Genomic DNA, 24,882 nt, shown 5'->3' with positions numbered 1-24,882 from the left:
TTGAGTTTTTTTCAAGGGAGGTAATTATAAAATTAAATGATGAAAAGAAATGGTAAAAATAATACTATATTTTTAAGCAAAACAAGTAAATAAACATAAGTATAAATAATAAAAAATTAAAATACAAAACAAAATCTTAAAACCTTTGGTGATTAATAACAAGATGTTAATTTCAACTCCTAGTAATTGTTAGTTTTTCATCGAATAAATAGAAGTTACGTACATATCCCTTTTAATATAATACCGAGAAAACTCTTTAACCATAGTTGAATTGTGCATCCGTTGTTTCCAAATATTTTTATTTGAGTGAAGCTTCTATATATTTTTTTTGTAATCGTCGATTAGAAACATACATAAATACATCTCACCTCATTTTCACCAATGTCATCCTCCAAGACGACATTTGCAAAAATTGTCACCGCCGGCAAAGGGGTTTCGCCCCAGGACGCCCCCTCCCCTAGGTCGAGAGACCGGAGGAGGAGCCACTCGGACTACGGTTCGGTTGGCTTAATGAAACCACGGGCCCAATCCTTTTCAGATACAGCGAAGTCAACCGATCAATCAACAACCCCCATAATTGAACTGCTTGATGAAGAAAGCCCTGATCTTTTCTCGACTCAACCAACACCAAATACAGTCATGCAGGTAGTCATTCAAGCTAACGGCCGTGCCAATCTACGTGGACACATCATCCGCCAACTCATCAGCCCACACCAAATTTTTCTAATAAACTACATCAGCCCACACCAAATTTTGCTAATGAACTACATCAGCCCACGCCAAATTTTGTTAATGAACTACGGACGGGGAGACACATGGTTGTTTTCGTCCGAAAACTTCAACGTGGCTGAACTGGACAATACAACCAAACAGTACGGACCTTACTCACTACACTTTACGATCTACCATAAGGACAAAATCAATGGAACACTAAGATGGGCTCCCCCGGCACTCGGAGATGACACCCTGCTAAAAGCTCTAGGAATAATCAGCAAAAAGGAACCAACAGTAAACAAAATCCCACACACTAACAACCGAAACTTCACAATATTCACAGACAACCCATCAACCATACCACACTATATCAGATTTAACTACAAAAACAAAGCGATCAACGTGCTCATAGCAATCCCGGGAAGGAAACAAAAGCTTGCCAGACATGCGGGTCCTTACAACATTGGACAAACCAGTGCTATCAAAGAAATCAAGTACCGGACCAACAACCACCCTTACTGGAAAATTTAACAGAACCACTAAGAGCATCAGTCACTCCGCAGCAACAAATGGTACACCCAAATCTGACGAACCAACAAGCGAAATCACCAATCGTCAAATTAACTGCAACAACATACCTCAGCTCAGACCTTAATTCACCATCCACGCTGATCCCAAACACGTCTACAGCGAAGCCAATCCTTACAATAAACATCCTTAGCCCAGAATCAGAAATGGACACCAGCACAAATCCAAAAAGGAAAAAGAAGGACAGTCCTACAGATGCAAAGCAAACAACAAAAAGTCTAAAAACCACAAAATTGGTAGATGACAACACAAAATGCAGATTTTGCAGCCAGCAACACAAAACATCCACGGAAGCGGAAAAGCACGAACATAAAGTACACACGAAGCTCTTACAGTGCTATATTTGTGACGACAAAACAATCAACACAGACATATTCATGCACTATACAGAAAAACATTACGACGAAACAATGTATAGCTGTCAGATTTGCAACGTATTCCTCCCATTAGAGGGTATGAAGTTACATGCAAAAAACCACCATCCGTGACAGTAATAGATCGCTCATCATACAGCTTCGAAGGAACAGTAATTAATTGTTTAACCTATTGCAATCTTAGACGTTTTGTAAAGTGAAAATTTAAAATGACATGCTTAATTATAATATGGGAAAGATTGTATGCAATACTATGTATTACATGTAAAAAAAAAAAAATTTTTTAAAGTATCTGTTCTTATTAAAAAAAAAAAATCTATATATAATCTATACCGATTACGCAGACTCAATCAAGAACATTAATACATACTTTAAACTAGTCGACACATACAGAGCGCAATATCCACACACAATACAAACCACCCACGGAAATAACACATCTGGAAATAGATTCCGTCTAGACAGAATTAACGCCCCAGTGAACATTAAAAGCAACAAAATTGAACGCCTACTCTCGACACTACAGTTTAGCGACCATTCAGCAGTTCTGACAAATTTTAAACAACGAACAAACACAAAGCAAACAAAAATATAACACATACACAAAAGCATAAAAGACATAATACAATTTTACACACATTTATCACCAAAATTTAAAAAAATCCAACATTGGGACGATTTTAAATAAGACTTTAAGCGGATATCAATTTAATATGCTTGTATCATTAATAGCATTAATAGGCTCCGAAAACCAAACACACCATACCCTCATTCTAGAACAAAGCATACAAAGATCAAAACAAATAAAACATATAATGGACGAAAACAACCAAGAAACAACTGACCCAAGAAAGATTTTAAAATATACTCGCGTTTTTATTTAACTTATCTTAATAATCTTTTCCCCTTCGTGCCCAATACACAAATGGCAGATAAAGTACAGATCGTGTTTCAATCACCTCGACATACAGGGAGTTAATGTGGCCAGTACTAAGCCTATCCGCCATATTTACCTAAGGTGCGCCAGGTACCCATTAGAGCTGGGTGAACTCACGGAGCCCAACAGAACTGAGCCCGGAACTTGAGACATTCGGACTAGCAGTAGAAAGCTTTGTGTTAATATTATAGCTTAAAAAGTGGACTCTTACTTTTGTAATTTAGCGCTTGTGAAAGCTCGTTAATATATAGGGTATTTGACATGTTTTTTCCTTCTATTTAGTCTTAGATGAAGAAATAAACAAAGCAGCGTTATACAAATGACGCAATCCGTCACATTGTCACATGATCCGGAGGTCGATTAATCCTCACCCAGAAGGACAACTCCCCCACCCCCCACTAATCTAAACACCCACTCAACTTACCCAAAGTCCAAAGTAAACCCCATCACACCCACCGTAGATTTATTTATATATATACACACAGAGCCGGCGTTAGGAATACGCGGGGGGCTAGGGCCAACCATCCGAGCGGGGCCTGCTTTTTTCCATTATATATATATATATATATATATATATATATATATATATATATATATATATATATATATATATATATATATATATATATATATATATATATATATATATATATGTATGTGTGTGTGTGTGTATGTATGTGTGTGTGTATAGTCCTATATAATATGCATACACACTACACACATAATAACATGTTCTTTGTGTTTTTTTTTCTTGCTAAGATATTTAATAACTTTTGAGAGATATGTAATTCATACCAAATCACTTAAGAAAATTCAATCACGTGCCAAATAATTAGGAAAATAAAGTTGTTTAAATTGTTTGTTGATGACTAATTGTTAATATAAAAGCATGGGCGTAGCGAGGGGGTGGGGTGCGGACCGCACCGGGTGACACCATTTAGGGGGGGGGGGGTGACACCAAGGCAATAAAATAGGAAAACATACGTAAAATTATAGTTCCACTTTAAAAAGTGGTTAATTAGAGTGTTGAATAGTCTTTTAAGAGCAAATTTGATAAATCCCGACAAGGGTGGAAGGGGGGGGGGGTGGGGTGGTGACACCATAACGTAAACCTGCTAATGATAAAGAAAACATGCTACATCAACACTTTTAACCTTCTTAAAAAAAAACAATAATAAATCACTCTGTCTAATGCCCCTTGATATAGATCCTAAGGGCCTCCCCCCCCCCCCTCATCGCCCTTTTCCCACCCCTCTGCACGCAACTGAATGTTAATTATGTTATACCAAGACAAGTAGGGCTACATATACAACAAGAAAGTCAGGACTAGCGTTCATCAGGTCACTAACTGTCTACTACAGGCATCCCTCTGCTCACTAAAAGGACGTCTTCATCGGCCCGCATACAATAGAGTATCTTTTTACCTGTTTCCCAAATTTACATCCCATGTCAGGTCGGGGGACTGATTCGCATCCAACAATCTCCAGTCAGCTCAGGTCAAATGCCAGGCGACCGTGCCCTACACAAAGGGGAGGTTCGTGACACTGTCTATTTTTGTATCGAATTACGGCCTGTCCCAGTTTAGGTGGGTGATAACTCACCAACATCAACCGTGGCCTCAGTTATAACAATCAACAACTTCGGCATTCGACCATTTAGTTTTTCCCCATTGAATTCAGCAACAATTTTTTTTAAGTTTACAAACTAATTAAGATAACAATGACAGTGTTGAAGCGCGGGGCCCCTTCAGGCGCGGGGCCTAGGGCGGCCGCCCCGTTTGCCACCCCCTAACGCCGGCTCTGTATACACACACTCAAATAATTTCCTTTGCCTACACTACAACACCACACAATCAATTCTCCCACACTAAATTCTCGCACACTAAATTCTCCCACACTAAATTCTCCCACACTACATGCTCTCACACGAAATTATCCCACACTAAAAATCTCCCAATTCTAAACACAAAAAATAGTCTTGCCCAAGGTGTAACACAGTTCACAGCGGTTTGCTCTCGTCTTTTGATTGTGTCAAAGTATCTCGCACGTGGAACTTTTTTGTCAGGGGAGAAAACAAACAATATTTATTTTAATGGGAGGTAATTATAAAATTAAACGATAAAACCAAAAGAAAAAGATATTAATTAATATTAAAACAAAAACAAGTAAACAAACGTCAGTATTAATTATAAAAAATTAAATTACAAAAAAAAAAATTAAAACTTTTGATAATTAATAACCAAATGTTAATTACAACTCCTATAAATTTTAGCTGTTAATCCAATAATCAGTAGCCACTAGTACCAACCAGCTATAATATTAATAGCAAGAAAATTAATTCAACATGTTCATACAGTCCCATTCGTTTGAACTTATCAAATCTACTCAAGTACTGAAACAGATTTAAATATTCGACTCTTCGTTATTCATCAAACACAGCTTATTTAGTTTTCTTGGTATTAATAGTACAGCTGGTTGATACTATTGACTACGTAGTATAGGATTAGCAGCTAACAATTCCTAGGAGTTGTGATTAACATTTTGTTATTAATCACCTAAATTTTTAAATAATTTTCTTGTAATTTAATTTTTTATAATTAATACTAACGTTTGTTTTCTTGTTTTTGTTTCAATATGTATTAACGAGCCGGCCCGCGGCATAACATACGCCGCTATTTAGTTGTTGTTTTTTCTACTTTTCAGTAATTCATAATTTGTGAATTCGACAGTACCAACGCTGACACTGAAAATATTTCTTTAAAACACTATAAGTAGCTCGTTAAGGACCATAACCCCCCCCCCCTTCCTCCCCCCCCCCCCACGTTTAAAATCGTTTCAAACTAAATTATCTGCCCCTAATAGCCGTCACTAAACCCAACTCCACGAAGGTAAACATAGCGTGAACCACAGCTCACTAAGACCATGTAGTGGTGGGGATGGTAGGGAGCGCGCTTGCAGCTTGTTTTCTAACGGCTCGAAGAAGAGAATTATATATATATACGAGCCGGCCCGCGGCATAACATACGCCGCTATTTAGTTGTTTCTAATTTTCAATAATTCATAATTTGTGAATTCGACAGTACCAACGCCGACACTGAAAATATTTCTTTAAAACACTATAAGTAGCTCGTTAAGGACCATAACCCCCCCCCCCTCCCTTCCTTCCCTCCCCCCCTCCTTCCCCCCCCCCCCCCTACGTTTAAAATCGTTGGCTCTGCTTGTAAACATTAAGAGTGAACACAGCTCACTAAAACCATGTAGGGGTGGGGAGGTAGGGAGAGCGTTTGCAGCTTGTTTTCTAACGGCTCGAAGAAGAGAATTATATATATAGATAGATTGTTTTTTTCTTTTCTTTTTATCGTTTAATTATATAATTAACTCCCTTTAAAAAAACATTGTTTGTTATTTCCCCTGACAAAAAAGTTCTACGCGTGAGATACTTTGACAGAAACAGAAGACGAGAGCAAACCGCTGTGAACTGTGTTACACCTTGGTGCACTCTCGGGGCATTCGCACGGGCACACGGATCAGCGCGGCGTGAGTACACCCCAGTAGCACGTGCATCAATCATTGACCAGGCGGGTGAGAAACACAATCAGCGCGGTGGTAACAAGGTCGGTAACCGGATCTGTTTGACACGTGGTAAGATAGCCGGACCCGGTAGCGATACACTTAGCCGAACTGCTATCCGGAACATTGAGTGAACCGGAACACTTAGTGAACCGGATCACGGAGCTAGCCGTTTCACTTATTTTACCGGATTACTGAGTTAGACGGAATACTGGGTTAGCCGGAACACTGGGTTAGCCGGAATATTGAGTTAGCCGGAATACCGAGATGGCCGGAATACTGAGTTAGCCGGACCAGTAAGCCGGACCAAGAATTTAGCCGGACCACAGAGTTAGCCGGAATACTGAGTTAGCCAGAACACTAAACTAGCCGTACCACTGGGTTAGCCGGAATACTAAATTAGCCGGACCAGTAAGCCGGACCAATGAGTTATCCTGACCACTGAGTATCGGACCAGTGAATTAGCCGGACTCTTAAGCCGGACCACTGATTTTGTCGGACCACTGATTTAGCCGGAATACTTACTTAGCCGGACCGCTAAGCTAACCGCGCCACTGATTTAACCGGACCCTAGAAAACTGGACCATATTTAGCCCACTAGTAATTCGGGCCACGGAATGAAAGAACTTTTGTCTCAGCAGCTGTCACGTGATACCCGTCTCCCAGCATCAATCATGCATGTGTTCATAAGCCGTGGGCGCCATGTTTCTTGTCGTGACGTCACACGTCATGGATGTAACCTCCGATCAAAATCCCCCCCCCCCCCTTCCCTAACAAGAGAGTAGAGATGGCTTACAGTAATGTTATATAGGGATTATGGCCGAGCCTGAGGGAATGATCTGTTTCAGCTGTCTCTTGTAGCTTTCTATAATTCATGATATTGTGGTTCTGTCAATAAAACAGCAACATGGGATCTATAAATAGCCAGATCTAGATCGTGTACAGTGAAAAAATCGACATACTTGAATGCTGTTTGTTTTTAAAATAAATATTAAGGGGAAGGGATTTGCAGATATAGATTTGTCGTTACCTCTTCTTAATCTTCATATTTGTTTTTAAATGTAACACTCAATAGTTGAACACACTAGACGAACCACATTCGTGTATAATTGAGCAAGATTGTATTACTGTAGTAAGTACAAAACTAGTAGATACTTAGCAGAGTTTAAGATTTCAATAAAGTTCAATTCCCATTCAGGAAGTATTTTTATCAACTAACCAAAGTTTCACGGCGACTAGATGAAAGGTGCAGCCATTTACAAAGGGCACACACACACACACACACACAGACACACACACAGACACACACACAAATCAACATACTTTTATGTATATATCCGACGCGACGGGAAGCCCTATTTTGCTAATTAAGTGGATATGTCTGACCAAGTCTAATTTACCTAATTGACTAGTTACTCGACATTGCCAATTCTCGTCGCGAACCATCACACTTCACTCCCGTTCGCGCATGCGTCAAGATGGCCATCAGTCGTTGGTAGAGCTCTTAATCCAGAGTCAACAAGTTTTTGACCAGATTTTTGTCACGTGGTGTTCTAGGTCACCTGAGTGATGACGTGTCACACAATATGATGACGTGTCACACAATATGATGACGTTTCTCACACGAGGCTCATTTGCACGGAATCACGTGATAACCTCGCGGTTTATTTGTCTGACGTCACGTAACGGAACTTATAAGGTACCGAAAGAAATTTCGCTCGTACAAAAAAAATATTTTCTGCGGCCAATCAATGTTCACTAATATTTAATCTTCATGACCGGCGAGTGTGTTTTCGACCACACCCAATCAATATACCTGCATATCATAGCGTTTCTATTTATGCCTTGCTTGTTCCAATCTCAAATCATTGTTTTATGTCGCATTGGTGGCATTTCCGTTTTAAAAATTCAATTGGTTTGATTTAGTTAAGCAGGACAATTAGAGATACACAGCAAAGTTTTAGAAGAGAAACTTGAGTAGGTTCTTTTTTTAACTTTGACATTTTAAAAAGTTTTGCCTGTTTGCAAAAAAAACAAGTATTATGGTAAAATTCGTCCGATTGGGAGAAAGGAGGGTTTCTTTCATATTTTTTTTCTCAAGGAGGGGTGCACTTAAAGTTTCCGTTTCTGTACAATCGTTACAGTATTCATTTTCTGTATAAATTGTGTTATCTGTTTTACTAGGGGTGAGTGGGTGGGGGTGGGGGGAAGGTTTACGAGCTAAGGAGGCCAGTCCCCCCTCCCCTACCCCACCCCTTACCGTGAGATACATGAAAGAAACTAGAGCAATCTAAATGTGTGCGTGAGTGTAGCATATCAGGAAAATATATTCTTACTGATATTGTTTACCTAGGTAAGTGTATAAAAATCGCAACTGATCTGCATCGTGTATAGATCGATAAATCTATATCCGTTCACAACAAACTAGGTTCGGCTGACCTTAAGATATTTGGTATAACGGTAGGTAGCAGCCCCCCCCCCCCCACCCCACTCCCCCTTTTCTCACGACTTGTGTCTACCCTGAGCTAATGACCAGTTCCTGAGCTAACAACAGAATTTAAGCGTTATTGGTGTCTGGGATTGTTGCTGATTGGTTGGTATTTTTAGACAAGACGTTTGATTAGATCAGGTCGTAAATGGACGGTTAAGAGGTCGAAGAATGGACAAAATCTATACTGCTCGAGAAATGGACAATTTGATGTTTCGCCTCCTGAAAAGTTGACAAATAAAAAATCACTTGCTGAGAATTGTACAAAATAAATATCACTTGCTGAGAATTGGACAAAATAAATATCACTTGCTGAGAAGTATACTAAAAAATATCATCAGCTGAGGAAGGGATAAATATAAATATCGCCGGCTTAGAAAAGGACAAATATAAGTATCGCCGGCTGATAAAAGGACAAATATAAATATCGCCGGCTTAGAAAAGGACAAATATAAGTATCGCCGGCTGAGAAAAGGACAAAGTAAAATATCATTTGCTCAGAAATGGACAAATAGTAGCTTTACTAACCCAGAATCTGACAAGAGAAAACGACAACTCCTAGACTCCATGCTGTAACCTACATACCGACAAACCTGTGAAGTACCAGTAACCGGAAATGGAATACTCTAGAAACCAGTCTGAGATCAAAGACTGGTCCCACCGTGTTCTTAATTGCTAGTGTTTATTATATTTAAAGACAAGTATTTAGACGTATAATAAATTCTAGAAACGTATGACATAAACTTAGGGAGAGAATGTAGTGTCTGAGTGCCCATTTCCACGTTACATTTTGAGTCCAGATTTAATGTAATGTGATCCAATTTACACTACAATCTATTTTTGTATCTATCCATGTCTTTTATCAAGAAAAGTTTTTTTTTCTATATTAATTCATGATAAAATTGGGAATTCCCTGAAACCTTTTAACTTTAAATTCTCAAAAAAAAAAAAAAAAATGAAAGATAGAAAAATTTAAAGAAAAAAAAAACATTATTCTGGTTTCAGCAGAGAATATATGTACGTGAAACAGATTCTAGCGAAAGATAAGAATGGAATTCTGGAAATTTACGTTTTTTTTGTCAATGGTTTACCATCGAAGAAAGCTATCGCTCAATAGACATAGCTATTTATAGAGCTGAATGGACATGACGAATATTTCGCTGTAAAGCCCGGGTCTCGATACAGGGACTTCCATGGCGTCAACCGTACATTCTGCCGCTAGACCACGCCATTCCACATAAATATATGGTTATAAAATGATAATAATCTTGTTATTTATCTTAGATTATGATATTTTTCTTTCAAAGGTTTAACTGTTAAATTTATATAAGTTTTCATAAACATTTCCTGGTTAAGTTATAGGTTTACTATTCTAATTGGGGCAAACAATAATCACATTTATTTAGTCTCGTCTTTTTAGTCTTTTTTTCAAAATCATATTTTGTAAAATTGTTGATGTTTTTATGTGTTTGTTTATTCGTGGGATCTATGAAACTCGCACCTGAGACACTTGCTCAAATAATGTGATTAGGTCGTTTGTGTGTAGGTCGTTTGTCTGTAGGTCGTTTGTCTGTAGGTCGTTTGTAGGTCGTCTGTAGGTCTTTGTAGGACGTTTGTCCGTACGTCTTTTGTCCGTCGGCAGTTTGTCCGTAGGCCATTTGTCTGTAGGACGTTTCTTCGTTTGCCCGAGAGGAAGAAATGACCAAATGGACGTGAACATTTCCATCCGGATATACACTGGAACACTGACCAAGATGGATTGCATTTATCGTGGATAGGTCAATGACCTTCACATGTCTGACGAACTGACCATGATCGATTGTATTTATCGTGGATAGGTCAATGACCTTCACATGTCTGACGAACTGACCAAGATCGATTGTATTTATCGTGGATAGGTCAATGACCTTCACATGTCTGACGAACTGACCAAGAACGATTGTATTTATTGTGGATAGGTCAATGACCTTCACATGTCTGACGAACTGACCAAGAACGATTGTATTTATCGTGGATAGGTCAATGACTTTCACATATCTGAACAAGAAAACAGTTGGAAAAATAATTGCAACAAGAACGTAGATAAATATAAGAACAAGTTTATGTCACGTGACCAGCCACCCCCTCACTCCCACCCTTTCCATCTGTCGAGGTCAACAACTTTGTTACCTGGGATGTGTTTGACCTAATTAACCGGGTCAACATTAACATGGACGTCGGGCCCAGCTGGGAGAGGAAATCCTGTTCTTTGATACGTATTCGACGAAGTGTTGTCGACACCATGACCCCCCCACCCACACACACACACACGCACGCACAGACACAAGTCCACACACATTTTACTTATATTCAAAATCATATATATATACATATATATATATATATATATATATATATATATATATATATATATATATATATATATATATATATATATATGTATGTATGTATATATATATATATATTATTCTCTGTCATCTACAAGTTAATCATTGTAGAAATAGTTACCATCATTATCTATCGCTATATTGTCTCGCTCCGTTACATACGAGTTTCGATAAAGTACGATAAAGCGATTTCAGTCTGAACACCCTTCACTAATAGAAAAGGGAGTGTTTATTGTTTATATTTATTATCATATCGTTCATTACCGAGTATTGTAGAAAGGCATGTTAATGAGTTCTGAAAATAAGATAAGTAATAATATGTGTGCATGGAGCAGTTGGTTGTCGACCCTGATACATTACATTTTGCTAACATGAAAAACAAATACGCCGAAATGTGATTACTAGCTCAAAAAATGGACTCCTATGATGATTGATAAAACTTCTTGGTATTAATATTAAAGTTGGTTGAAACAAGCTACATTTTATTATTATATTAACATTAAAAAATTAATGGTAGTTGTAATTAACATTGTGTTATAAATTACCACATGTTTTAAAAATCATTTTTAAAATGTATTTTTCTATAATTAATAGTGAAGTCAGGTTTCTTGTTTCTGTTTCAAAATGTATTACTATTTTTTTTCACTTCTATTTATATTTTACTTTTAAAATTACCTCCCTTGAAAAAAAAAACATTGTTTGTTTGCTCCCCTGACAAAAACGTCTCACACGCGAGATACTTTCCAACAAACAAAAGACGACAGCAAACCGGTGTGAACTGTGTTACATATTGGTACACTCTCGGGACTAACACTAATATTATGTGAGGGGGGTGGGGGGTGGGGGATTGTGTGATGGAATCTAGTATGGGGGAGTTGAATGTTTGGGTGATTTTGGTGAAGTCAATTTTTGTATCGAGTTTAGATTTGGGAGATTGTTGGTGTGGGAGAGTTTAGTTTGCGAGAATATAGTGTGGTTGAATTTAGTGTGGGAGAATTTAAAGTGGGAGAATTTAGTGTCGGAGAATTTAGTGTGCCAGAATTTAGTGTGAGAAAATTTAATATGGGAGAATTTAGTGTGCGAACATTTAGTGTGGGAGAATTTAGTGTGGGTGAATTTAGTGTTGGAGAATTTAGTGTGCGATAATTTAGTGTGTGAGAATTTAGTATGAGAAAATCTAATGTGGGAGAATTAGTGTGCGAAAGTTTAGTGTGGGAGAATTTAGTGTAGTGCTAATTCAACGTATATTATTTGATTACTAATTCAAAGTATAATAACGTGAAATTTGCATTTAATTTTTGTAAAAAAAATAATATAATAACAGGCTAAAATCTAGTTATTTCCCTTTAATTAATCAGTTTGTCTCCCTTTCTTTTTCAAGTCAATAATCGTAGGAACGACGCGCATCACTGGACCTAGGAAAATGTCTTAAATTAGAAAAAAAATTATTTTTTTTGGGGTGTCTGTTCTCTTTACATTTAATTGGCTTTTAGAGTGCTCACGCTTCGTGTGATGTTCGACTTACTACATCACTTTAACGTGATCTTGCCTAAACATATTTTCACGTGATCCTACTTTAGGTTAAGTTTATCTTATTGTAAGTCGTTAAATGACACTGACATGACATTTTCTTAACGGGATCCGAAGTTGACACGTATACTTAATTATGCTGGAGGGGATCCCTTCCCCCACTAAAATTAAGCACGGAGAAGATAAGAAGGTACACACGATAAACCACAAGGACATTTCTTCATACTAAAATAAACCTAACAAAACTTCAACCTAACATAATACTAACATGAACCTACTATAAACCAACATAAACCTAACCTCGAAGCTAGCATGTGGCTAATATGAAATTATAATCTAAGTCAAACATAACATGAACCTCATTTGAACTTAATTTGAACCTATATTGAACCTACCCATGGCCTAAAAGCGGAGTATACATGAACCTAACATGAACTTGTTATGAACTTACCTGAATGCTAGCAAGTTGCTTAATTTTACACCTTAATTGAACGTAACACGAATTACTAAATTGCAGTCGATATTAAAGTAACAAGAACCTAAATTGAATTAATCGTAAACCTAGCATGAACCTAACACAAACCTAACATAAACCTAACGTGAACCCTACATAAACTTATGAACCTAGCATAAATCTATAAACCTTACATAAACATATGCACCTAACATAAACCTATAAACCTTACACAAACCTACTATGAGCCTAACATGAACCTAACATATAACTTTGAACGTAGCATAAACCTTTGGACCTATCATGAACCTATCAACCTAACATAAACCTATCAACCTAACATAAACCTATCAACCTGACATAAGCCTAACATAAACCTATGAACATAACATAAACCTATGATTTATAAATATAATGCTGTGAATAATAGCACATGTCGTAGACATCACCCACCTATTATTACCCCTCCCTCCCATCCCGCAGTACAATCGCCCCTTCCCACCCCACCACCATTGTAGCCATTTCCCCAGCTTCTTTGCTTGTCTATTTCCTTCAGAAACAACTTCAGATGAACAGGGCTAAATATTTGTTTGCTGAAAGTAAAGGCGCGATGTCTTCGACAACCGATTAAGTTGGTAACCGTATTAATCGGTACTAATATTAAAGTTGATTGATATAAGTAATTTCTAATTATTAGACTGACAGCTAACAATTACTAGGGGTTGTAATTAAAATTTTGTTATTAATCACCAAAGGTTTTAAAAACGTTTACTGGAATTTGATTTTCTATAATTTATACTAATCTTTGTTTACTTGTTTTTGATTAAAAATATATTATTATTTTTTCCATTTCCTTTTATCATTTAATTTTATATTTACCTCCCTTGAAAAAAACTCAATATATGTTTCCTCCCTTAACAAAAAAGTTTTACGCGCGAGATGTTTTGACTCAAACAAAAGACGAGAGCAAACCGCTGTGAACTGTATTACACCATGGTGCACTCTCGGGACTAACACTCATATTCTGTGTCAATGTTTAGTTCCATGTGGGGTGGGGGGGGGGGTGGGGGAGTGTGTGATGGAATCTAGTGAGGGTGAATTGAATGTTTGGGTGATTTTGGTAGAGACTATTTTTGTATCGAGTTTAGCTTTGGGAGATTTTTAGTGTGGGAGAGTTTAGTGTGGGAAAATTTTGTGTGGGAGCATTTAGTGTGCGATAATTTAGTGTGTGGGTATTTAGCGTGGGGGAATTTAGTGTGGGAGAATTTAGTGTGCGAGAATTTAGTGTGTGGGTATTTAGCGTGGGGGAATTAAGTGTGGGAGAATTGAGTGTGGGAGAATTTAGTGCGGGACAATTTTGTGTGGGAGAATTAGTTGTGGGAGAAATGAGTATATTGTGTTGTAGTGTAGACAAAGGACATTATTTGAGTGTTTGTGTGTATATAAATAAATCTACGGTGGGTGTGATGGGGTTTGCTGTGGGTAAGTTGAGTGGGAGTGTTTGGATTAGTGAGGGGGGGGAGTTGTCGTTCTGGGTGAGGATTAATCGACCTCCGGATCATGTGACAATGTGACGGATTGCGTCATTTGTATAACGGTGCTTTATTTATTTCTTCATCTAAGACTAAATAGTAGGGAAAAAGCATGTCATATACCCTATATATTAACGAGCTTTCACAAGCGCTAAATTACAAAAGTAAGAGTACACTTTTTAAGCTATAATACTAAACACAAAGCTTTCTACTGCTAGTCCGAATGTCTCGAGTTCCGGGCTCAGTTCTGTTGGGCTCCGTGAGTTCACCCAGCTCTAATGGGTAGCTGGCGCATCTTAGGTAACTAAGGCGGATAGGCTTAGTACTGACCACATTATCTCCCTGTATGTCGAGGTGATTGAAACACGGTCTTTACTTTATCTGCCATTTGTGTATTGGGCACAAAGGGGAAAAGATTATGAAGATAAGTTATATAAAAAGCGCGGGTCGATTTTAAAATCGTTCTTGGGTCAGTCGTTTCTTGGTTGTTTTCGTCCATTATTTGTTTGATTTGTTTTTATCTTTGTATGCTTTGTTCTAGTATGTGAGGGTGGTGTGTTTGGTTTTCCGAGCCTATTAATGCTATTAATGATACAAGCATATTAAATTGATATCAGCTTAAATTCTTATTTAAAATCGTCACAATGTTGGATTTTGTTACATTTTAGTGATGACTGTGTGTAAAATTGTATTATGTCTTTTATGCTTTTGTGTAGCGCTCGACTAGTAATAGTGAATTTTGTAATTTCATGTATGTGTTATGTTTTTGTTTGCTTTGTGTTTGATCGTTGTTTAAAGTTGTCAGAACTGCTGTATGGTCGCTAAATTGTAGTGTTGAGAATAGATGTTCTATGTTGTTGCTTTTCATGTTCACTGGGGCGTAAATTCTGTCTAGACGCAACCTATTTCCAGATGTGTTATTTCCGTGGGTGGTTTTATATTGTGTGTGGATATTGCGCTCTGTATGTGTCGACTAGTTTGAAGGATGTTTTAATGTTGATGATTTAGTCGGCGTGTGGTTTGTCTGCGGTTAAGCGGTTTTGAATGTCTTTTGGTTCTACAATGTCTAGTTTGTCTGCCACGAAATTAAAGTCGTGTTTGGGTTGGCCGCGTATGTCTCTGGATAGTTTCAGTTTGAAAAATGTGTTCATTTTCTTTGCTTAGTAAACTATCTTATATATATATATATATATATATATATATATATATATATATATATATATATATATATATATATATATATATATATAATTTTTATTTTTTTGTGACATTTTTATTAGTAAGAGACATTTATGAAGGATACATTTCTAGAAAACAACAAAGTACGATAAAGTGATTTCTTTCAGTTTGAACACCCTTGTTTCAAATTCATTTTATTACATTCACTGTTCTGTGTTCGGTGTTTCTTTTGTAGTCCATCTTAGAGTTAAAGATATGCTAAATATCATTTAGCAGCACATCTGAAACACGGGTAGCATTTGAAAAAAAAAGATATCTATATAAAAAAACTCTACTAACTAAACGGTAAGATTAATAAATTTATTTCAAGAAGATGTAAGAGATAAAATATATAAAAATGTATGACATATTCAAATGTAAAAAGCACACAATAAAACCCATACGTTGTAGTTTTACTTCATGTATCAAGTCACAGAGAGACGGACAGACGTAAAAAGCCAATTACAAAGTAATACAGATTATAGAAAACAGCTTTGTTATAACAAAAACATGTATAAATCATCTCCAGTTCCCACCCCAGATACATGAGACATACGAAATAGAGTCCACTAATTTAAATTATCCCGGGATATATAGGAGGGGGGGGAGGGGTAGTGTGTTCAGCACAATGCCCAGCCGCTGTTACTTTGCCTAACGCTAATCAGTGGAGTGGCGTGGTCTAGCGGCAGAACGCACGCTTGACGTCCTGGATGTCCCGGCTTCTTTACTTTTTATTATATTCATGTAAGAAAACGCTGGCTTGTATGAATATGTTGACCCGAAGATCGTCAGCACTCCAAATGCCAACTTCTTCACCTCGCTTTACTAACCTGGGCGACTATTCCATGCGTCACATATTAGTGCTTCAACTCGCAGCATATCTTTTAGAGTCGTCCTTTTGTGCAGCGTAACGTGCATTTCCGTGAACTTACCACTCCACAAATGTTTGGATGTCAAACTCCAGGAATCTCTTCATAACGTTTGAGATCGTAGAAAACTCCGGAAGACCTTTAGAACTGACCGGTCCGAATTATCCCTACATCACATCAATCTCTCTGAAAACGGGCTATAAACAACAACAGCAACAACAATTTCTCTAAAATTAGCGTTACTTTTTAAACGTAAGCACTACACATAACAGCTAATCACTAATTAATTAAGCATGAAGATTCTCAATGTTTTTGAAAAACCAAGCGAAGCTAGGCAGCTTGCCTAGTTCTAATAGAATAGCGAGTGTTTATTGTTTATATTTATTATTATATTGTTCATTACCGAGTATTGCAGAACAACATTTTAATGAGTTCTGAAAATAAGTGATTATTTATATGTGTGCATTGAGCCGTTGGTTGTCGAACCAGATACCTTACATTTTGCTAACAAAAATTTTTTTTTTTTTTTTTACAAGTTTAATAGAACTCCTTCCACTGTGTGGATAGGTTGCATGTTAAAAAATTACAATGTAATACATAGAATTGCATTAAAAAGATTTAAAATGTCTTGATATCCCTTCTGATTTCTTTGTTCCATTTTTCCATGTTTCTTTGATTTCTTTGTTCGGTTTTCTTGGTTCCATTTGTTTCTTTTGATTTCTTGTTTTTGTTTCCGGTTTGCTACGACATAAAGTACAGGACAATACAACATGATCGCTTCTCTGTTTTTGGCCGTGCTTCTTGTGATTAATACAATCTTGGTTGGGTAGTTGGTAGTTGTAGTTTGAGAATGTCAATGAGAGATATTCTGTTGTTGAAAGGGCGAGCTTGTGTCTTGTCGTTTATGGTAGAGTTGATCGTATGTTGTAGAACTTGGAGAGGGTTGACGAGAGTTTAGGGACGATTACACGTGAGATGTTTTGAGTATTTGATCTTTGAGGGATGACGAGATGACTTGGTACCGGATGTCGTTAATGGATGGTGGCGTTGATCGAATGGAGTGGAGCTTAAAGTGGGCGAGATGACGTAGAGAAATGATTAGTTTTCGTGATATTGCTGAGTCGAGGGTTGTAGATGTGAAGTATTTGTGCTTGGTCCGATAGTTGAAATGGGTAGAGTGAAGGTGTTGACGATTGTTTATTTTGGGTGAGTTGAGCTGGTGGAGAGATGGTTAGTTCGTTTGCTGGTATATGACGTACTCTCCCACCTAAGACGTCTTATATATAAATGGTAACTTTTGGCTCTTCCGTCTCAAAGGGTTGCCGACCCCTGGCCTAAGCAAATAAATGAAAGCTAGCCACTCGGTACTAGAAAATGAATGACAAAGAGAATTTCCTCGGTATTGATATTAAAGCTGCTTGATATAAGTGACATCTAATTATTCGATTAACAACTACCAATTAATATGTATTGTAATTAAAATTTTGTTATTATTCATCAAAAATTTTAAATAATATTTTTATTTAATTTTTTATAATTTACACTAACGTTAGTTTACTTGTTTTTGCTTGAAAATATTTATTATTTTTTTTTCATTTCTTTTTATCGTTTAATTTGATAATTACCTCCCTTTAAAAGAAAACAATGTTAGTTTTCTCCCCTAACAAAATAGTTCCAAGCGCGAGTTATTTTGACTTAAACAAAAGACGAGAACTGTGTTACTCCTTGGTGCTCTCTCGTGACTAACACTAATATTCTGTGTCAATGTTTAGTTCCATGTAGGGTGGGGTGGGGGGTGGGGGAGTGTGTGATGGAATCTGGGGGAGTTGAATGTTTGGGTGATTTTGGTGGAGACAATTTTTGTATCGAGTTTAGATTTGGGAGATTGTGCGATCATTATGGTGTGGGAGAGTTTAGTTTGCGAGAATATAGTGTGGGAGAATATAGTGTGGGAGAATTTAGTAGAAAATTTAGTAATTTTTGTTAGGTAGGAAATATTAAACAGATATAAATGCTCGACACTTAGCCTCTCAAGCAATACAACATATATTGTTTTCTTGGTATTAAAAGTACAGCTGGTTGATACTATTGACTACTTAGTATTGGATTAGCAACTAACAATTACTAAGAATTGTGATTAACATTTTGTTAATAATCACCTAAAGCTTTAAATAATTTCATTGTAATTTAATTTTTTTTAATTAATACTAACGTTTGTTTACTTGTTTTTGTTTTAATATGTATTTATTCTTTTTTCTTTTCTTTTTATCGTTTAATTCTATAATTACCTCCCTTTTTAAAAAAAACATTGTTTATCATTTCCCCTGACAAAAAAGTTCTACGCGCGAGATACTTTGACCCAAACAGAAGACGACACAAACCGCTATGAACTGTGTTACACCTTGGTGCACTCTCGGGACTAACACTAATAATCTGTGGGCATTTCACCCCCCCCCCCCCTTCACCCCACCCCCGCCTCTCCCTTATTCTTCAGCAGGTCTTAACACAAAAAACACACCAATCGCTCTCTAGAGGGTATCGCACGGTGGTAACAAGGTCGGTAACCGGATCTGTTTGACACGTGGTAAGATAACCGGACCCGGTAGCCGGAACACTTAACCGGACCTGTTAGCCGGAACACTTAGTTAGCCGGAACACTTAGTAAACCGGATCACGGAGCTAGCCGGTTAACTTATTTTGTCGGACCACTGAGGTAGCCGGACCACTGAGTTAGCTGGACCACTGAGGTAGCTGGACCACTGAGTTAACCGTAAGCCGGACTAATGATTTAGCCGGACCACAGAGTTAGCTGGAATACTGAATTAGCCGGATCACTAAACTAGCCGGACCACTGAGTTAGCCGGACCAATGAGTTAGGCAGATTAATAAGTTAGCCGGAACACTGAGTATCGGACCACTTAATTAGCCGGACCCGTAAGCCGGACCACTGATTTTGCCGGACCACTGCGTTAGCCGGAATACTGAGTTATCCGGACCGCTAAGCTAACCGCGCCACTGATTTAACCGGAACCTTGAAAACTGGACCATAAATAGCCCACTAGTAAACCGACCACGGAATGAAAGAACTTTTCTCTTAGCAGCTGTCACGTGATGCCCGTCTCCCAGCATCAATCATGCATGTGTTCATAAGCCGTGGGCGCCATGTTTCTTGTCGTGACGTCACACATCATGGAGGGCGAAAAGATAAAAAACAAATGGTAGCTGCAATGAGGTTAATGCAATTAGTAATAAAACAGATATATATATATATATATATATATATATATATATATATATATATATATGTATATATATACAAGATACGAAAATACGAACATAAAATACTCAGTACGGGCTTGTTCGAAGTTTGAAAAAATTAAAAATTCATACTTTATATTTTTAATTACAACATGATACAGCAACACATCATTTGTAGGAGTGCAATTAGTCTGCTTTGAAATTCTTTTTTTTTTGTGCCGACTGGCGTTTAATAGAATTCCTTCCATTGTGTGGAAAGGTTGCATGTTAAACAATTACAATGCAATACATAGTATAACATTAAAAAGATTTACAATGTCTTAATATTCCTTCTGATTTCTTTGTTCCATGTTTCTTTGGTTTCTTTGTTCCGATTTCTTGGTTCCATTTGTTTCTTTTGATTTCTTGATTTTGTTTCCGGTTTGCTATGACATAAAGTACAGGACAATACAACATGATCGCTTCTCTGTTTTTGGCCGTGCTTCTTGTGATTAATACAGTCTTGGTTGGGTAGTGGTAGATTCTTAGTTGGTAGTTGTAGTTTGTAGCGATGTGTTTGCGTGGTTGATGGGTTGATTGGCTGGTGATCGTGACGGACCTGCCACCTAAGATTTCTCCTAGGTGGGTGTCGTCAGAGTGGTAGTGAGTTTGTTGGGAGCGAGGTAGTTGTGTTTGACGTAGTAGATGAGTTCGATTTGCTGGCGATTGTGACAGGCCTCCCACCTAAGATTTCTCCTAGATGGGTGTCGTCAGGCTGAAAAATAGAAGATTGAAAAGTTAGCCACTCGTACATTTGAAGCCACCCAATACAAGTACTGGGTGACTCATCTCGAGGGCATGTGCGTTTCGAGGGATGTGTGGGAGCAACCCCACAGCGGTCGTTGGCGAGATTTGCGTGAGTTTGAGTAGGACGGTAGATTGACCGCCTCTCGGCCCCGGCAGCCAGCCCTAAAAAGGGCTGACCAACCAAATGGCTAAGATCTATGTAGATCCATAACAGATACTACACTTTGATCTTAGCCAAAAGGCCGAGAAGCGAATTGGATTTCAGTGCATACGTAAATAAAAACAACAAGCTGCAAAGGTATTGATTGTAATAAAAACAAATTAAGCCGAAATAAGATTATTAGATACCATAAAAGTGTAAAATGTGTATAAAATGAAACATCTTGGTATTTATATTACAGCTGGTTGAAACTAGTGACAAATGATTATTGGATTAACATTGATCATTACTGGTAGTTTCTATTAACATTGTGTGATAAATCCCAAATGATTTGAAATACTTTTTTAAAATTTATTTTTCTATAATTAATACTGAAGTCAGTTTACTTGTTTCTGTTTCATAATTTATTATTACTTTTTACACTTCTTTTTATCTTTTAATTTTATAATTACCTCCCTTGAAAAAAAAACATTGCTTGTTTTCTCCCCTGACAAAAAAGTCCCACGCGCGAGATACTATGACACAAACAAAAGACGACAGCAAACCGCTGTGAACTGTGTTACACATTGGTGCACTCTCGGGACTAACACTAATATTATGTGGGGGGGGGGGATTGTGTGATGGAATCTAATATGGGGGAGATGAATGTTCGGGTGATTTTGGTGGAGACAATTTTTGTATTGATTTTAGATTTGGGAGATTGTTGGTGTGGGAGAGTTTGGTTTGCGAGAATATAGTGTGGGAGAATATAGTGTGGGAGAATTTAGTGTGCGAACATTTAGTGTGGGAGATTTTAGTGTGGGAGAATTTAGTGTAGTGTTAAATAGTGTGGGAGAATTTAGTATAGTGCTAAATAGTGTGGGAGAATTTAGTGTAGTGCTAAATAGTGTGGGAGAATTTAGTGTGGGAGAATTATGTGTGAGAAAATCTAATGTGGGAGAATTTAGTGTGCGAAAATTTAGTGTGGGAGAATTTAGTGTGCTAATTCAACGTGTATTGCTAATTCAAAGTATAATAACGTGAAATTTGCGTTTAATTTTTGTAAAAATAATAATAAAATAACAGGCTAAAAATTTAGTGTGGGAGAATTTAGTGTGGGGGAATTTAGTGTAGTGCTAATTCAGCGTGTATTGCTAAATCAAAGTATAATAACGTGAAATTTGCGTTTAATTTTTTGTAAAAAAAATAATAAAATAACAGGCTAAAATCTAGTTATTTCCCTTTAATTTATCATTCTGTCTCCCTTTCTTTTTCACGTCATTATTCGTAGGAAAGACGCCCATCACTTAACCTAATTTCTAGGAAAATGTCTTTAATTTAAAAAAAACAACAATTTTTTGGGTGGGTCTGCGTGGTCGAAAAGTCTCCAGTTCGAACCCTCGGGCTGATGAGGCTCGTTAGCTGGGGACAGCCACTCTTCTAGGAGAGGCAACTCCAAAATCAAACAACTGCTGCCTTGTAGTTTGTTCTTGGTTAGACGAAGGCTATGGAAGCAAATCCAAAAAGAAAAGCAGACTGAAATCGGAGTCAACAGTCTATCTGGCGTATAACAAGTTGACACGTATACTTAATTATGCTGGAGGGGATCCCTTCCCACACTAAAATTAAGAACAAAGAAGAAAAGAAGGTTCCCACGATAAATCACAAGAGTAGTATAGTAGGTCGTGTTTGGGTCGTAAGAGGAGGAGGAGGCGAGGGGGAGGAGGAGGAGGAGGAGGAGGAGGAGGAGGAGGAGGAGGAGTGATTGATTATTTTGACCGTTATTGATTGATTTTTTGCCCACCTGTTGCATATTTTGACCGTTATTGATGGATTTTTTGCCCACCTGTTGCATATTTTGACCGTTATTGATTGATTCTCGACCACCTGTTGATTTGTGTCCCTGTTTTTTGACCAACTATTGATTTTTTAGCCCGTTGTTGATTGTTCATTAAACAACTGTTGATTATTTTGACTAGTAGGTTATTGTTTTGATCGGTATGTTGACCACTTGACCACTTGTTGACCAAAACGATTATTATAGAGGAGGAGGAGGTTATTGTTTTGATCAATTGATCGATATATTGACCAGTTGACCAACTGACCACTTGAGCTATTGTTTTATTAATGGTTAAATAATAATGTTATACATTTTGTTGACCAGTGGACCAACTGACCAGTAGTTGACCAGATGATCAGTTTATCGGTTGTTGACCGCTTGACCAGTTATTGGTTGTTTTCATTGACCTGGACGACAGTCCGGCTTTAACAGTATATCGTAAAATAGTATTTCACCACCCTCCAGTGAGGGTGTGGGTGGGGGTGACGCGGGTGAAACCCGGGGGCGGGTGGGGGAGGTGGTAGCAGGTGGTACCCCTTCCCTTTGTGTGTTGCAATCTCATTCTCCCTTTGTCTGAAGTCTGTGTGAGCATGTCCTTTTGTGTGCCGCTACTCGCGTCATACTCAAAGGCAGGTGCTGTACCCCATTGTCTAATCCAACTCACGCGCCTTTACTATCGATTTTTTTAAAAGTCATGTTTAAACATGTTGACCGTATAAAATCTTTGTTGAATAGGCCTGGTGGATGTCGAATTCTACTCGTCTTAATATAAAGAGATACATCACGTGCCAACAGCCGGGCGGTTATTGCCCCCTTCCTGGTTTCTACTTGGTTGTTGTGTTTATGGCTTGCCGTTTATTTACACACAAACACACACACACACAACTTACACACAACTTATATCACAACAAAAGACTTCTTATATTTTATGAATTTATTTCAACTTTCTCCAAGTCATCAAACGCTTTTAAAATATCATATCTCAGGGCGAGTAAACGTTCAAAGGCTATACGAGAGAGATTTATTCCAGAATTATTAGGAAATTTAAGATCTGTACCATCCATAAGATCTCTAAGATTTAAAGTGTTTTTGTTCATGAATTGACTAACGATAGCTACTTTATAACCACTGTCATTCGTCGTTCGTATTTCCGTCACTTTATTACTATTCCGGGCGACAAGTAACCAATCTTCACTAGACATCTTGAAAGCGCCGAAATAAACGTTTATAAGTAGTCCCAATAAGTGCAAGTGTTAAACGTGATATAAGTCGATCGTTAATATATTGTCGAGCCGGTGACGGTGAAAAAGGGTGGAGAATAAGTTTTAGGCTAGCTCCACCAAAACAAAATAAACCGCGAACGGATGGTAGTGTAGTTCAACGACCTCCTGAAATCGCGGGTGATGCAGAACACGACCACCTTCTTTTGTACTTTGTGAGGTCAATAACCTTTGTATAAACATCCGCGTTGTCTGCTTATAGAATAGTCGATAAAAATTACGGCGCTAAACTCGGGACCAATCGTAAGTGTTAAAACACGCGCACGTCAATCCTGGTATGCAGTACACAATGGACCGCTCCACCCTTCCCCGTGTTTACACCCGCGGTGTCTGCGTATAGAATTTTGAATAAATTTAGCATGTAGTAATGTTTACAAATTCCACGCACAACCGAAACACGGCACGCGTCGACCGCCCATTGTATTCTGTGAGGACAATACCCATTGTATGGGTAGCTGAGGGGCGGATAATAGGCTTTGAAAACCCGACCGCGTCTTGGTCCAAAGGGACGACTCGTTTCACTGCGCAAGCGTGAAACAGGCGATATAAAGAAATTAGATTTTTTTGATTTTATGTATCAAGCAGGTGATGAGGTATGTTTTGTTTTTAAACCAAGGATCGGAGGGAGAGTTCAATGACCTCCACATCTGCGTGACACACGCCTGCATAATTAGACCACGCGTTCATAGTGAGGCTTTATGTTTTTGTTTTTTAAACCAAGGATTGCAGTAGAGTTCAACGACCTCCACATCTGCGTTACCCACGCCTGCATAATTGACCCACGCGTTCATAAAGTATAAATTCAGACGAAATTTTACTTCAAACACTACTTCTCAAGACTTCAACTCATCTTCACGTCCAGCCAACCAACCATCCTGCTACGGACTACATACCTTGTGATACCGCGTCCACTGAACTA

General features: G+C 37.9%; 1 protein-coding gene and 1 pseudogene across 1 annotated transcript in view; both read right to left on the bottom strand.

Moving 5' to 3' along the window:
* The window catches only part of LOC131956752 (uncharacterized), a 330,429-nt gene that overhangs the window by 257,854 nt on the left and 47,693 nt on the right, over positions 1–24,882 (bottom strand). The window lies entirely within an intron of this gene.
* Positions 20,872–20,958, bottom strand: LOC131956768 (uncharacterized; annotated as a pseudogene).

The sequence above is a fragment of the Physella acuta genome, unplaced genomic scaffold (assembly GCF_028476545.2).
Source record: "Physella acuta isolate Inbredline_101_S28 unplaced genomic scaffold, ASM2847654v3 ptg001174l, whole genome shotgun sequence".
Lineage (NCBI taxonomy): Eukaryota > Metazoa > Mollusca > Gastropoda > Physidae > Physella > Physella acuta.
This window is presented reverse-complemented; position numbering and strand designations above follow the sequence as displayed.